Source organism: Pinus tabuliformis, chromosome X (genome assembly GCF_031772625.1).
Source record: "Pinus tabuliformis cultivar Carrire ecotype Pingquan chromosome X, CPIR1, whole genome shotgun sequence".
In the NCBI taxonomy this organism is placed as follows: Eukaryota; Viridiplantae; Streptophyta; class Pinopsida; order Pinales; family Pinaceae; genus Pinus; species Pinus tabuliformis.
Window position 1 is genome coordinate 73,233,773 of NC_142308.1, and position 14,999 is coordinate 73,248,771.

The 14,999-nt window shown below is 34.2% G+C and overlaps 1 pseudogene; it reads right to left on the reverse strand.

Moving 5' to 3' along the window:
- Positions 1 to 4,366: 4,366 nt before the first annotated feature.
- LOC149138406 (glycosyl hydrolase 5 family protein pseudogene) lies at positions 4,367 to 5,256 on the reverse strand (annotated as a pseudogene).
- Between the last annotated feature and the right edge of the window lie 9,743 nt (positions 5,257 to 14,999).

Genomic DNA, 14,999 nt, shown 5'->3' on the forward strand with positions numbered 1-14,999 from the left:
CTTGGGTCAGATTTGGCCGTTTATGTGAACTTGCTCCATTTTGTTGTTGTGGACCTCCTTTCCCTTTGTAGAATTTTTCCTCGCCACCAATGCAATATCAGCACTCTAGGGTTTCAAAGTCGATCTCCTCTCTTCTTCCTGCATCAGTATACCTGTCAGCTCTTCAAAATGAAGGATCTTTTCTCTGGCATTTATCCTTGTGATGAACATCTGATAATCGTTAGTGACACCATTCATTGTAATGGTCACAAGATCTGTATCGTCCATTGTATGACCAATGTCTGATAATTTGGTTTTCAGATCCTTAATCCTTGCTACGAATGAAGCAATTGTTTCATTCTCCTCCATCTTCATGGACAGAATCTTACTCTTGAGAAATAGAAGACGATTTGAATTTTTGATCTTGTACAATTCCTTCAGAATTCCCCACATTTCGTTAGCTGACTTACCTTCTCTGATGTGCAGTATAATATAGTATTTCAATGACATCTTTAACATTGTCCTTGCTCTGCTTTCTCATTTCTCCCAATCTGGGACCGATGCTGATCCAGTCGCGGGCTACAGCTCATCCCCATTCACAATCGTCCAAGCACTCTGCGCTTCTAGCAGAGTCTGCATCTTAAACTTCCAATTTGCAAAATTGGAACCATCGAGCTTGTTATGCTCGTTCATGCATGCTTCAAATATGTTGTTATTCATCTTGGCGATTTAGGAAAAAAAAAATCGACAAGTAAAAGATGTTAAATTTACCCCAGATCTGTGACAGAGATAGATCACTGTTGTTCGATCTCGCAGCACACGCGCATATCACCGTGGCTTCCTTCTCAACCTCTAGACAACCTCCTGTTGTCAGCTTCAGCCTTGTTATTGGCTTCCCCACGTAGCTTCTCTAACAGCTACAACCTTGTTCTTGGCTTCCTCACGCAACCACAGCCTTGTTATTGGCTTTCCTTTATCATCGCAGAAGTTCCTGTCTGTTCTGCGACGCCGTCACAGAGGTCCTTGTTATTGGCTTTCCTTTATCGTCGCAGAAGTCCCTGTCTGTTTTGCGACATCATCGCAAAGGTATACGTCTTTCTTGCGATGATCTGCGAAGAAAAATTTGTGCAAAGTGCTACAGTGCCCTCGTCGCAGAGGAACATGCCTTTCCAGTGACGATTTCGGAAACGTTGCAGTTAGCCGGCTTACAACTGCGATGATCTCAGTTTAGTGAACCACTCACCAGCCAGCGTAGAGGTTTTGTCAACCCTAACACTCTTATACCATGATAAAAATGGCAATGTTTGTATTAAGAAAATAAAACCCACTGGTTAGCTCTACGAAAGAGAGTCTGCACCAAGAGAGTCTGGCTTGTAGAATGCTCTCCATTGTTCATCAACATTACACATTAAATAGAATACATGGTTTTAGGGAAGTTAGAACAACATCCTAAGAAATAGAAACTAATTCCTATCCTGAGGCTACGTGAACCAACTGTACCTATTCTAGGATATTCTCCATTATCTTCAATAGACCCCATATCTATTTCATTCAAAAATTGGTTTACCAACCCTCACTCTCTCTCAGGCCAATTCGAATGTCTTGGATCAACAAAGAAGCTCTGGTTAACAGGGTTCTACAGACCCACTGTGCCCAACCAAAAAGCCAACTTCCTTTAGTGCTTAAGGAACCTCAAGGAGCTAGTGGGGGAAACGAACTGGATTGTGGCTAGGGACTTTAATCTCGAAATGAAGCTCAGCGAGAAAAAAGGAGGCCTTAGAATATTGGATCAAATATCTGTGGCCTTCTAGGAAACCATCCAAGAGCTGGGGTTGGAATACCTAGAGTTCAAAACAGAATCTTTACTTGGAACAATCGGCAAGGTGGTACATTCCAAATAGCCTCAAAGTTGGATCACTTTCTTCTCTCTGAAAATATTCTACTACAAGATCTATTTTTCCAGATAGAGATCCTCCTGTGCATGGGATCAGACTACTATTCGATCTGCCTAGAGATACATCTGTGCATGGCCACTCGAAATAGGTCATTTTACTTTGAATCCTTCTAGCTGGAGAACCCAGATCTATTGCCCAAAATGGAAGAATGGTGGCAGACTTCCAGGGTCAAAGGACAAAACATGATGGAAACCTTCCAACTCAAGCTTAAAGAACTTAAGGGAAGACTCAAAGAATGGAACAAATCTGAGTTTTCAAACACTCATCGTGAGAAGTGTCTCCTCGAGGAAGAAATGATATCTCTTCAGCATCAAATCATTTTAGATGGGCGCACTGACGCTCATATAGCCCAAGAGGGGAAGCTCCTAACGAAGTTAGAGAAGAGGAGGTAGCATGAGGAAATTTTGTGGAAACAGAAATCTAGAGTTAAATGGCTCAAGGAGGGGGAGCGAAATAATAAATTCTTCCACTAGACTATACTGCAGCAGCACCACCACAACCACATATTCTAACAATGTAAACTTTGAAACGGGAACTGATACTGTTACCCGTTTTGTAGAGATAGCAAAAAAGTGACCCGATTTTGAAAAGGGGTGATACAGAATACACATGTTTATTTTAGAGCATAGTTTTTTTCACTTTCATTTTTTTTATGTACATTGCGTTTTAGAATGGTAGCGATTTTCATGCTAATTTTAAAAAATGGTTATTCTGCATCAGACCCCTTTTTTAAAACACCTATTTTTTGACTTTAAATTTTCTAATGTATGAAATGTAAATAATTATTTCGTAACCCTTTTTTTAAAAGACCTATTTTTTGACTTTAAATTTTCTAATGTATGAAATGTAAATAATTATTTCGTAAATTTAATAATTTTGGAAGTGATCTTCTTCTTCATATTTTCTAGTTTTTATTTTTTTTATTTTTATTTTTGTAGTGGGGCTTTTATTGATTTGCATATTTAAAGAAGAAGGTCGATATTTTACATTTTCGATATTTTACATATTTATACATCATTAATTAAATTTTCAATCCACATGAAATAATTGTCTCTAAAAAACAAATATAAAAATATATATAAAAAAGACAAAAACAAAAAATAAAAAATGTTAAAAAAAAATTATATCATAAACCATAAAAGAATTTGAAAAAAAAAACAAAATTAATATATATATATATATATATATATATATAATTAAGTAAGTAAATATTGAGAAATAAAAAAATATATATATTAACAAAAACTAGGAAAAAAAATAGAAACAAACTAGTTTAAAGAAAAAAATAGAAAAATAGCGAAAAAAATTTAAAAAACTAGTGAAATTAATATTAAAAAAAAAAACAAAAAATGTAAAAAAAAATAAAAATCTCACAAACCATAAAGAATTTGTAAAAAGGAAACAAAATTAATATATATATATATATATATATATATATATATATATATATATATATATGTAGAAATAGAGAAATTAAAAAAAAAAAAAAAAAAACATTATAAAAAACTAGGAAAAAAAAAATAAAAAATAAAAACAAACTAGTTTAAAAAGAAATAGAAAATTAACAAAAAAAATAAAAAAACTAGTAAAATTAATATTAAAAAAACAAAAATAAATTTAAATTATAAAAAAATAAACCCAAAAAATGGGTATTTTCTATTAAAAAATACAATTATCTTTTATTAAATATACCTATTTTATTTAAAAATAAATAAATATATATATATATTTTTTAACAATCTTGTCTTTTATTAAAAAAAAAAAAAATTTAAACAAATTTTATTATTATTATTTTTTAATTTAAAAATTCAAATTATTAAAACTACATTTTAATTTTAAAACAAAAAGTAAACCTACATTTTTATGTTTAAAAAAAATAAAAATTAAATTTACATTTTTTTTAAATTATCTTTTTTTAATTAAAAAAAAAATTATAATGTTTTTTTTAAACAATAGGTTATTTATTTCAAAATATAAATCAAAAAAGAAAATTAATTTTTTTAAAACAAATTTTAATTATTTACTTTAAAATTTAAAAAATTAATAATTTTTTTTTAAAATTAATATATTAAAACAATTAATTATAATTATATGTGTTATAAAAAATTTAAAAAATATTATTAAACTTTTTTATTTTTTATTTATTAAATTTTTTTTTTAAACATATTAAAAATAATAATAATAAATAAAAAAAAAATATATATTTTTAAAAATAATAATTTTTTTATTTATTGTTTTATTTAAAAAATATAAAAAAAACACGGCCCCGACCGCGCCACCAGCGGGCGGCGGGAGGGCCGTGGGTCGATTCCCAGAATCGACCCACGGCCCTCCCGCCGCCCGCTGGTGGCGCGGCCGGGGGCCCAAGGGTCTGCACAAAGAGAGGAATTGAACATTCAAAAGTGAAAAACAAAGTAAAACCAGATACAAAATTAAGAAACACAGTTATGCATATATATTACAAGAAAGCTAATAAATCAACCTTGCGATGGTTTCTGCAAGGATTGCAGCTTGGAAACAAATGTGGGATCCCTGAGACCGTCCCAGCGGCCATTAAAAATCCCGTAAGTCTCTTCGAAGCCAGGCTGCCCATTACGAATATAGTAGCTCCCCTGTAGAGTCCAGAGCACCCAGTTGTGATCCCCTGCAGTAAGAAAGGCAAGGAAGCAGTCAATGAATTTGTTATCGCCCACATTCGTTCCTCACTCATCAATTCCAAACTCGCTGATGAACAGCGGCGCCGGAGGAGATAATGTTTTCGTAACAAACGCAGTATGGTCATTTACCCGGGCCGTCACAGTTTTGCAGAGCGTGTCGGCCGGCTTTTGCACCCAGGCATTCCCGTCTGTGAATGAATACCAATGCATCTCATACATGATTTTGTTTGTAAATGACAGACTCACCGGCTTCGACGCCAAGAACTTAAGATCGGCGTCGTAATTGAGCCCCGACATGATGACCAGCACGTCGGGATTGGCATCATGGACGGCTTGAGCTCCCTGCTGCATGTATTTGTACCAGTCCGCCGGATTCGATCTCTTGCCTCTCAGTTCGTTGCGCAGACTCATTCCCACGACCGCTGCCGTGCCCTTGAAAGCGGTGGCCATGGCGGACAGCCCCTGGATCCACACCGCTGGATCAAAATCCGCGTCTCCGAAGAATCCATTCCCATCGTCGTAGCCGCAGCACCAGCGGGGTCTACTGATATGGTTATCGAGTATGACCATCAGCCCCGCCTCTCCCAGCCCCGCGACCACTCGCTTATAGGCGTCCATGAGCGTGAGGTCGAGAAACTCCGGGTTGCTGACAGACATTGTGACCACTGCGTATCTAATGTCGCTCCATTTCCATTGAATATTCGAATTTACGAGAGATCGTGATCTCATTCAAATCTGTGCGGATGAATAAAACCTATTTAGTTTTTCAATCGGAAGTGGACAAATTTTATTCATAAAAACATGCATTCGGAGCTTGCTACCTGAACGCATATTGAACATAACATGATCCAAAATCAACGTGGATCAAGAAGAGCTCGCTTAATGAAACAAAAATAAGAAAATGCAAGTCTCTCGTCTGATTGAGCGATGATAATTATAGATTCCGAAATGAACCTCCAAAATTGCAGGATCCCGGGAAGGGTACGAAGCCTAACAAAGTTTCTGCTACTGTTTTATAGTGAGAATGCAGAAATTCAAGATTGGAGGCGGCCATATGTTGATGATTGGAATGCCCTTGGGCCCCCGGCCGCGCCACCAGCGGGCGGCGGGAGGGCCGTGGGTCGATTCCCGGAATCGACACACGGCCCTCCCGCCGCCCGCTGGTGGCGCGGCCGGGGGCATTGTTTTTTTTATATTATTTTTTAAATAAAACAATAAATAAAAAATTTATTATTTTTAAAAATAATTTTTTTTTTATTATTTTTTTTAATACGTTTAAAAAAAAAAATTAATAAATAAAAAATAAAAAAGTTTAACAATATTTTTTAAATTTTTTATAACACATATAATTTTAGTTAATTTTTTTAATATATTAATTTAAAAAAAAAATTATTAATTTTTTAAATTTTAAAGTAAAAAATTAAAATTTGTTTAAATATTTTTTATTTTTATTTTTTATTTATATTTTGAAATAAATAACATATTGTTTAAAAACAAAAGTTATAAAAAAAATTAAAATTTAATTTTGATTAAAATATTTTAATCGATTTTATTTTTTTTTGTAAGCTAGGATGGATCTCATTCTATTACTTGATCAACAGAACATTACATCGATACAAAAAACAGTTTCTGCCCGCCCTCTAGGGGAAACCGGGTCATAACACCACCTATAGTTTTTAAGAGCAGCCCAAAAATAGTAGGTCCACTGTCTGGTAGTCTTAGCTAGATAAACTATGCAATCTTGAAACTTACTAAAACTGTTACTAAAACTACTGCTCTGTACTACATACTTTTTCCTATTTTTAACATATACAAAGCTATAACCAAAAAAATTGTTGCAGTTTCTAAACATATCTCAAATCAGTCATTGCCGCCATCGGGTTGCTGGTTCGCTGCTTCCGCTGGCCCTGGCTGGTCTCGATTCAGCATTTGCTGGATAGCATCCAGCTTCTCATCCTGTTTTATCATTGCTATGCGAAGGAAGCGCAGTTCTCTGCGGATGTCTGGATCCCCCTTAGCCAGATTAACCATCTCTTTGGCCACTTGTTCCAACGCCTTGGCCATAAGCCCCTTCATCACCCAATAGATGTGAAGCGACTGCTTGAATAAAGATATACGCCCTCTGGTATGACCCGGGTCGTGGAGGAGAAAATCCCATTCTTCCATCTCCTCATCGGATTGCTCCTGAAGCGATTCCTCTTCAAGATGCTGCATGACCCTACGCACTGCCGGGTTGGAATTACGGAGGAAGGCCTGCTCAGCCCTCCGAACTCTGTGGTTAACCGTCTCCTTCTGCTTTCTGCTTTTCCCCTGGCCGCACATTTTAATCGATTTTTTTATTAATTTTTTTTTAATAAATTAAAATTTAATAATTTTTATTACTACAAATTAATGAATTTTTTTTTCAAAAAAAAAAAAAAAATAAAAAAATAAATTATAGTTAAAAATAAAATTATCTTTAATTTTTTTTTGTTTGTTTTTAAATAAATAATTAAAATTTAATAAAAAAATTTATTTATTTATTTATTCTTAAATCAAAAAGACTTTTTTTTGTAAGTTGAAAATGTTCTTTAATTTTATTTTATTTTTATTGGAAAATACCTATATTTTTAAAATTTCGATTTTTTTTAGGTTTTTTTTTTTTTAATAATTTGAGCTTATTTTTGTCTTTTTAGATTTTTCTAAATGTTTTTAATATTAATTTTACTAGTTTTTAATTTTATTTTTTTGTTAATTTTCTATTTTTGTTTAATCTAGTTTGTTTTTTTTTTTTTGGCTAGTTTTTGTTAATGATTTTTTTAATCTTTATATTTTTACTTACTTAAATTTATATATATATAATTTTTTTATTTTTTATTTTCCAAATTCTTTTATGATTAAACAATTTTTTTTAATATTTTTTATTTATATTTTGTCTCATATATATGTATTTTTACATTATTTTTTAAGTAATCATCATTTTAATCTTAATTTCACTAATTTTTTTTTTTTTTTTTTTGTAAATTTTCCATTTTTTTTTTAAATCTAGTTTGTTTTTAATTTTAATTTTTTTTAGTTTTTTGTTAAATTTTTTTAAATTTTTCTATTGTTACCTACTTAATTTTATAGTTTTTTAAATGTGTTTTTTCTTCTTTTCCCAATTTTTTTTATGATTTACATATTTGTTTTTTTTCCCCAATTTTTTTTAGATATGTTTTTTTTACGATTTATTTGTTTATAATTTGTAATTTCTTTCTAGTTTTTTAATTCTTATTTTTTATAGGTTAATTTTGTTTTTTTTTTTTTTTTTACATTTTACATTTTTATGATTGATTTTATTTTTGATGTTTGATTTTTTTTGTTTTTTGTTTTTTATTTTATGTTTTGTTTTTAGTATATATTTTTATTTATGTTTTGTTATTTTTATTTTTTATTTTTTTGTTTTGTGTTTTTTCATTGTTTTAATTTTAATTTTAATTTTAATTTTTTGAAATTTTAATGTTTTTCGGGGTCATGATAAAATATTTTATGCTATTATTTTGAAATGCTGAAATTTCACCCTTGAAAAAAAAATTGTTATTCCAGCATCAACACTTTTTGTTTTGAGGGTGTTTTTTGCACAAAATTTACCATTGAAAAAAAAAATGTTATTCGAACATCAACACTTCGTTTTGAGGGCATTTTTTGGACAATTTTTGCACCAAAAATTGGTTTTCACCGTCATTTTTAAAACATGTTGAAAATTTAGCTTGGAAAAAAAAAGGTGCTATTCCAGCATCAACACTTTTCGTTTTTAGCACTGTTTTTGATGTTTTTTCGGGGTTTTTTGGCGAGAGTTCCTGTTTTGAGTTTATAGCTCCCGTTTCAAAGTTTACATTGTTTTCCCTCTAAACAACCCTCATGGTCGATGGCTAGTGCATCGTGTAGAAATATATGAAGCCTTAATTGACCACTTTCAATCGTTATTCTCTAAACCAGAAGTGGAAAGGAGGGAGGCTACCTCAAAAATACAACAACATATCCTACACCTAATTATTGAAGATCAAAATGAGGCCCTCATGAGAGAAGTCTCTCTTGTTGAAGTAGAGGAGGTGGTTCAGGCTCACCCATCCAACAAAGCCCTTGGGCCTGATGGCTTTACCTCTGAGTTCTTCAAGGCGGGATGGAAATTTCTCAGAGAGGAGATCCTGGAGCTCGTTGAATACTCTCGTCGGTCCCAATGGCTATGGTCAGGGTTGAATGCAACTTTCCTTGTGCTCATCCCAAAAAAGGGAGTTTCTCTAGAACCCAGTGGGTTTAGGCCAATAGCTCTATGCAATGTAGTTTACAAGATCCTCTCTGGAATCTTGGTGCGAAGGCTTAAACCCTTACTCTAGGTTATCATTAGCCCTCAACAAACTAATTTTGTTGAAGGTCGGCATATCATGGATGGAAATTTGGATGTGCATGAGATGGTGCACACCTTAGTTTCTTCCCGAATGCTCGGTATGATTATCAAACTCAAACTCTCTAAAGCCTATGATCATTTGAATTGGGATTTTTTATTTTTAGTTCTAGCTCCCTTTGGTTTCTCCCCAGAATGGATTAGGTGGGTTAGATATCTGATATCAACTCCGTTCTACTCCATCCTTCCAAATGGAGCCCCGTCCCACCCCTTTCATGTTAGGATATTCCGACACATAGAGAATAGTTAAGTACTTGGTCTAATGTAGAGTTAGGTAAAGTTTGTTTTCTTACTATGTACATTTCAATTTACAATCTGACGGTCATAATATGTTCTAGACATGAAGTGATCCGATGATTCATTCTCTCCTCGGTATTACCGACACTTGATATGTGGCTTAATACCTGATTGGTCCATGATCTCTCTTTAAAGAGCATGGAGGGTCATTTGTAGGGTGACCATTCATGAGAGAAGCTTATGTAAATTTTCATTCTTTTATTAATAAATTTCCTGAAGTGGCCGCGTTGGCTCAGGTCGTGGACTGTTTCCCTCTTTGAGGGTTTTAACCACGTAAAGAACACTAGTGTGTTGATCTGTGATCTTTTTGTGAGTGGTTTCCTCTAGTGTTCTATCTGAGGAACTTACCCTATAAGTTCCTACATGGTATGAGAGCTATTTGAGGGTCGCATCCATTGGTGATCCAAATTCGAAGCTGGTACAACTGCATCCGACTGTCGTGTCCTAGATCTATTTTTTCTTACCGCTTTCAGGTCGAGAGGATTGCTCTATTGTGTTAGGAGCATCTGTTCCACTGAGGAACCCCTTTTGTTCATGTGAAAAGGTTTCTAGTAGCCCTAGCTACGTCATTTTTAATATCTATAGGTATACAACCTTTATTTGGAGTTTTAGTTATTCATCTCTCTATTTATTTCGGTTTATTTAGCTCTCTGTTTTCTTTATTACTGGGTCTATACCTTTCATTTCTTTGTATGCTCTTTGCCCTGTGACTCTGTGCGATCTGGGCAAATCAAAAATAGAAAAGAAGGATTTTCCTCATGCATATGCTCTTTTCTACGCCGCCTTAATGTGATCTTGGAAAATAATAAACATTGAGAGAAATATTTTAGGTTCTAGCGAAAGCTAACTTCAAGCCATAAGGTTTGGTTTTTTTTGTATGTCCGTGTTGGGTTGTGTGGATTTCTTTTTGGTAGGAAAAAAGAGATTTTTCAAGTAAACATGCACCCCATAGCTTCAGTGACTACTTAAGAAAAAAACCCTTTCTCTTTTCCAAAAATTACTAACCTTTTAAAATAGCTCACTTGGTCCAAAGTTACTTTATGAGAATAGAAGTCTTGGGTTCAAGTCCTTTTTTTTGTTGAGTTACTTTTTAAAAAGGAACATGCAACTTATGTTTTAAAGTTATTTTATGTAAAAGTGTTCTCACCCATTATAAACAATTAGTCACTTATAATTCTAAAGTCTTTTTCTCTTTTATTTAAGTTACAATTTAGTGAGTAGCTCATAAAGTACCATTGTAAAAGTGACTTTCACTTATTTATAAAAGTGCATCACATAAAATATTTTTTTAAGTGAACTAATTAGATTAAGTTTCGAAATGTAGGGGAATTTTTTTTTTAAATATAACATTATCATTCACTTCCACACATTCACGAACTTCGTCGGCATCTTCAACAACGTTTCTTCAAAAAGCCATAACTTCTTCATCTGGAAGCTGTTTTCAGATCCGTTTTTTTTTTTAATCAGCCTAATTTTTCGAGATATTTCGATTAGAACACTTAGTTTCAGCATCTATAGCTTCAGTTTCTGTTAAAATGGAAATTTCATGCCAAGTTATTCTTGATAGCACCAACTACTTCGAATGGTGGTCCTACATTGTGGATTTACTTAGAAGTAAAGGTCTTTACATAATAGCCTCAGGCCAAGAAACTAAACCTAAAGATGAAGATAAGGGAGCCAAATGGAAATATAGGGAAGATCAAGCACGTGAGTTGATAGGGGTGTCTATTTCTCCATACCTTGATTCCATATCAAAGAACTTGATACCCCTAATGAAGTAATGAAACAACCCACTAAAGTTTTTGGAATTAAAAATGAAATTAGAGCACATCAACTCGAAAAAGAGTTGCTTACATTGGACCTAAATAATTTTTCTTCCATTAAATATTTTTTGTCCAAGTTCAAGACCCTTAGACTTCTCTTAGAAGGTGTTAAGGTTAAGAAAGAGGATGGTAGCCTTATCTATTCCATTCTTACTAATTTGGGACCAGCCTACTCAATGTTCGTTTCCACCTTCCATTCTACTAGAGAAACATTTATTTCTCAAGGACAAGACTACAAGTCCCCCTCTTTTGATTCCTTTTGTGATTCTTTAATAAGAGAACAAGAAAAACTCTTACATTTTGGTCTTCTTAATCTTGGAAACTCTTCTAAGAAAGCCTTAGCCGCCCAATAGAAACCAAATTAAAAGAATCCTAAGAAGTAGTATCCTAAAAAGAAAGGTCCTAAACCAAATAAGGGTCCTAAGCAATTTCAGTCTCAAAATGAAAAATCATTTAAACAAAATGATAAGGCAAATAAAAACAAAGGGAAGAACATTGATAGACATTGCCACTTTTGTAATCGAGATGACCACTTAGAATCCAAATTATTTAAGAAGATGGAAGCCTTGGAAGTAGCAATGAAGAAGCATAACATCCATTTGGAGCACTCTTCAACTTCAACTTCATCTTCAGGAATAGCACTTTTTGCATGTGGTTGTCAAGCATCTCGATCTAGTTATGCACTAAATGTGTCTTCTTCTCCTCATTCTCATGAGTGGCTCATTGATTATGGAGCTTCTTATCACATGGCCAAAAACAAAGCCATGTTTTCTTCTTTAAATGATTGTAACACCAAAAATATATATGTTGATAATGATATATTTCTTAGTGTTGTAGGGACTAGAACTTCTCATCTAGACAATGGTCAATTTAATGATGTATTATGTGTTCCAACCTTATCCTGCAACCCTCTATCTGTATATCAGATAACTCATTCAGGTGAAGGTAAAACCATTGAATTTTCACCTCACGATGTTGTAATTAAGGACCTAAGAGATCCTAAACAGATTTTAGCTACTAGCATTGCTGATGATTCTAAAAGGTTGTATAAGTTTAACAAATTTGGGTCATCAACTCTTCCCTTGGGATTGTTGCTCATAATGATGAGGTGAGAAAACTTTGGCATGAGCGATTTGGTAACTTAAACTATCACTCCCTTCAAAATCTATGTAAAGAAAATATGGTGACAGGTTTTCCTATGGTATCTTGCAGAGATGTTGTTTGTTCCGGATGTGTACTCGAAAAAAATCATGTGGATAGTTTTTAAAAACGTTCCTCTTGGCACACCGCATCCCCTTTACAGCTTGTGCATAGTGATTTATGTGGTCCACTTCCAGTTGTTTCATTCTCTAGCTACAAGTATTTCTTAACTTTCATTGATGATTTCTCCAAACGCACTTGGGTACACTTCTTAAAACTCAAGGGTGAAGTATTTAGCATGTTCTTGGCCTTTAAGGCCTTTATTGAAAAACAATATGGACATCAAATCTTTAAGCTAAGGATCAGATAATGGCGGAGAATATGTTAACAACAAATTCATCAACTTTTTCATTGAGAATGGAATTCAAATGCAACATATTGTTCCATATACTCAACAACAAAATGGTGTAGCTGAAAGGAAGAATCACACCTTAAAGGAAATGGCTAATTGTATGCTTCAATCTAAAGGACTTAGTCTTAATTTTTGGGCAGAAGCAATTAATTGTTCAAATTATATAGTAAATCGCACTCCTACTAAGGTTTTAAAGAATATCACTCCATAAGAAGCATGCAGATCAATTAAACCAGATGTAAGTCACTTTCATCTTTTTGGAAGTGAAGCATGGGTCCATATTCCATATGAGAAACATAAATCTTTAGAACCTAAGAGTGAAAAATGTTTGTTTATTGGATATTCTAAATATGTCAAAGCATATAGATGTATTCCACTTAAGTCCAAAAATGTTATCATTAGAAGAGATGTAAAGTTTACTAAAAATATATCGGCCTACAAACCTAGTTCGGTGGATGTGCCACCTCTCTCTATCCCTTCTACTTCTGAAAACATTTCTTCTTCAGATGATGACAGTGAGGATGACAATCCTCCCCCACCTTCTCAGGATCTTCCTTCCACTCCTCAACTTCCAAAATGGGTCTGTGCTACTCGGGATGTAGCAGGCGCTCTTGCAGGTGATCCTATAGATCAGTGGCGCACATGTTCTCAGTTCGATAGAGCCTCTTCTTTACTGGCTCAAGCTTCAGGGAATCATGATCCTGACACCTTTGTATAAGCTTCAGGCCATCGAGATTAGGACACAACTATGAATGAAGAATATTGTTCATTATTAGCAAATGATACATGGGATCTTGTTCCTCTTTCAAAGGGAAGAAAACTTGTTAGATGTAAATGGGTTTACAGAACCAATTTTGAACCAGATGGAAAAGTTGATAAACATAAATCTCATCTTGTTGCTAAGGGATTTTCACAAGTTGAAGGCATTGACTATACTGAAACCTTCTCCCCTGTTTCTAAAATGAACTCTATCTGCCTTGTTCTTTCCCTTGCTGCCTCTTTGAAATGGGAAGTGCATTAGATGGGTGTTAAATCTGCCTTTTTGCATGGGGACTTGCATTAAGAAATCTATATGGAACAACCTCCTGGCTTTATACAAACAGACTCCAACCTTGTATGTCAGCTTAAGAAATCCCTTTATGGTCTCAAGCAATCCCCTAGGGCTTGGTATTCCAAAATGGATAGCTTTCTTTTAGATGCTGGCTTTTCTAGGTGTCATTCTAACAATACTGTCTACACCAAGAAAGTGGTTAAGTCTCTTATCATTCTTGTTCTTTATGTTGATGATCTTATCTTTACTGGTAGTGATTCCAACATTATAAACCATGTGAAGTCCAATCTTAAAAAGCAGTTTGAAATGACAGACTTAGGACACTTGGATTATTTTCTTGTTCTTCAATTCTTGCAATCCAAGGAAGGTATTTCCCTTTCCCAATCCAAGTATGTCTGTGATCTTCTACGCCACTTTCACATGGAAGATTGTAAGCTAGCCTCTTCTCCCTTTCAGTCTGTAGCCAAAATTTTAGTCACTTGTACTTCCCATGAATTTGATGCTACCTTATACCATCAACTTGTAGGAAAATTTTTGTATCTGACCCATACCCGTCTCAACCTTTCCTATCCCAAGTTGTTCTTAAGGGGGGATGTTAGGATATTCCAACACATAGGAAATAGTTAAGTATAACTTGGTCTAGTGTAGAGTTAGGTAAAGTGTGTTTCTTTACTATGTACATTTGTAACTTACAATCCGACAGTCACTATATGTTCTAGACATGAAGTGATCCGACGGTTCATTCTCTCCTCTGTATTATCGACACTTGATCCATGGCTTAACACTCGATTGGTCCATGATCTCTATTTAAAGAGAATGGAGGTTCATTTGTAGGGTGACCATTCATGAGAGAATCTTATGTAAATTTTCATTCTTTTATTAATAAATTGCCGGAATTGGTCGCATTGGCTCAAGCCGTGGACTATTTCCCTCTTTGAGGGTTTGAAGCACGTCAAGAATACTGGTGTATTGATCTGTGATATGTTTGTGAGCGGTGTCCTCTGGTGTTCTATCTAAGGAACTTACCCTGTAAATTCATACATTTCGAGAATCAAGAGGTCTCAGATAGGGTGACCCTATCTCCCTTTTCTTATTCATTATCGTGGTGGAAGGGTGAGTCAGCTCATTAAGGCAACGAAAAATTATTGGGCCCTTTCGGGCATCTTCATCTCTCAAGAAATCCCTTTGGTAACCCATCAATAGTTTGTGGATGGAAAAATGCTCTTTGGGAAGCCAACTTTGAAAGAGGCTAAGCAATTGGG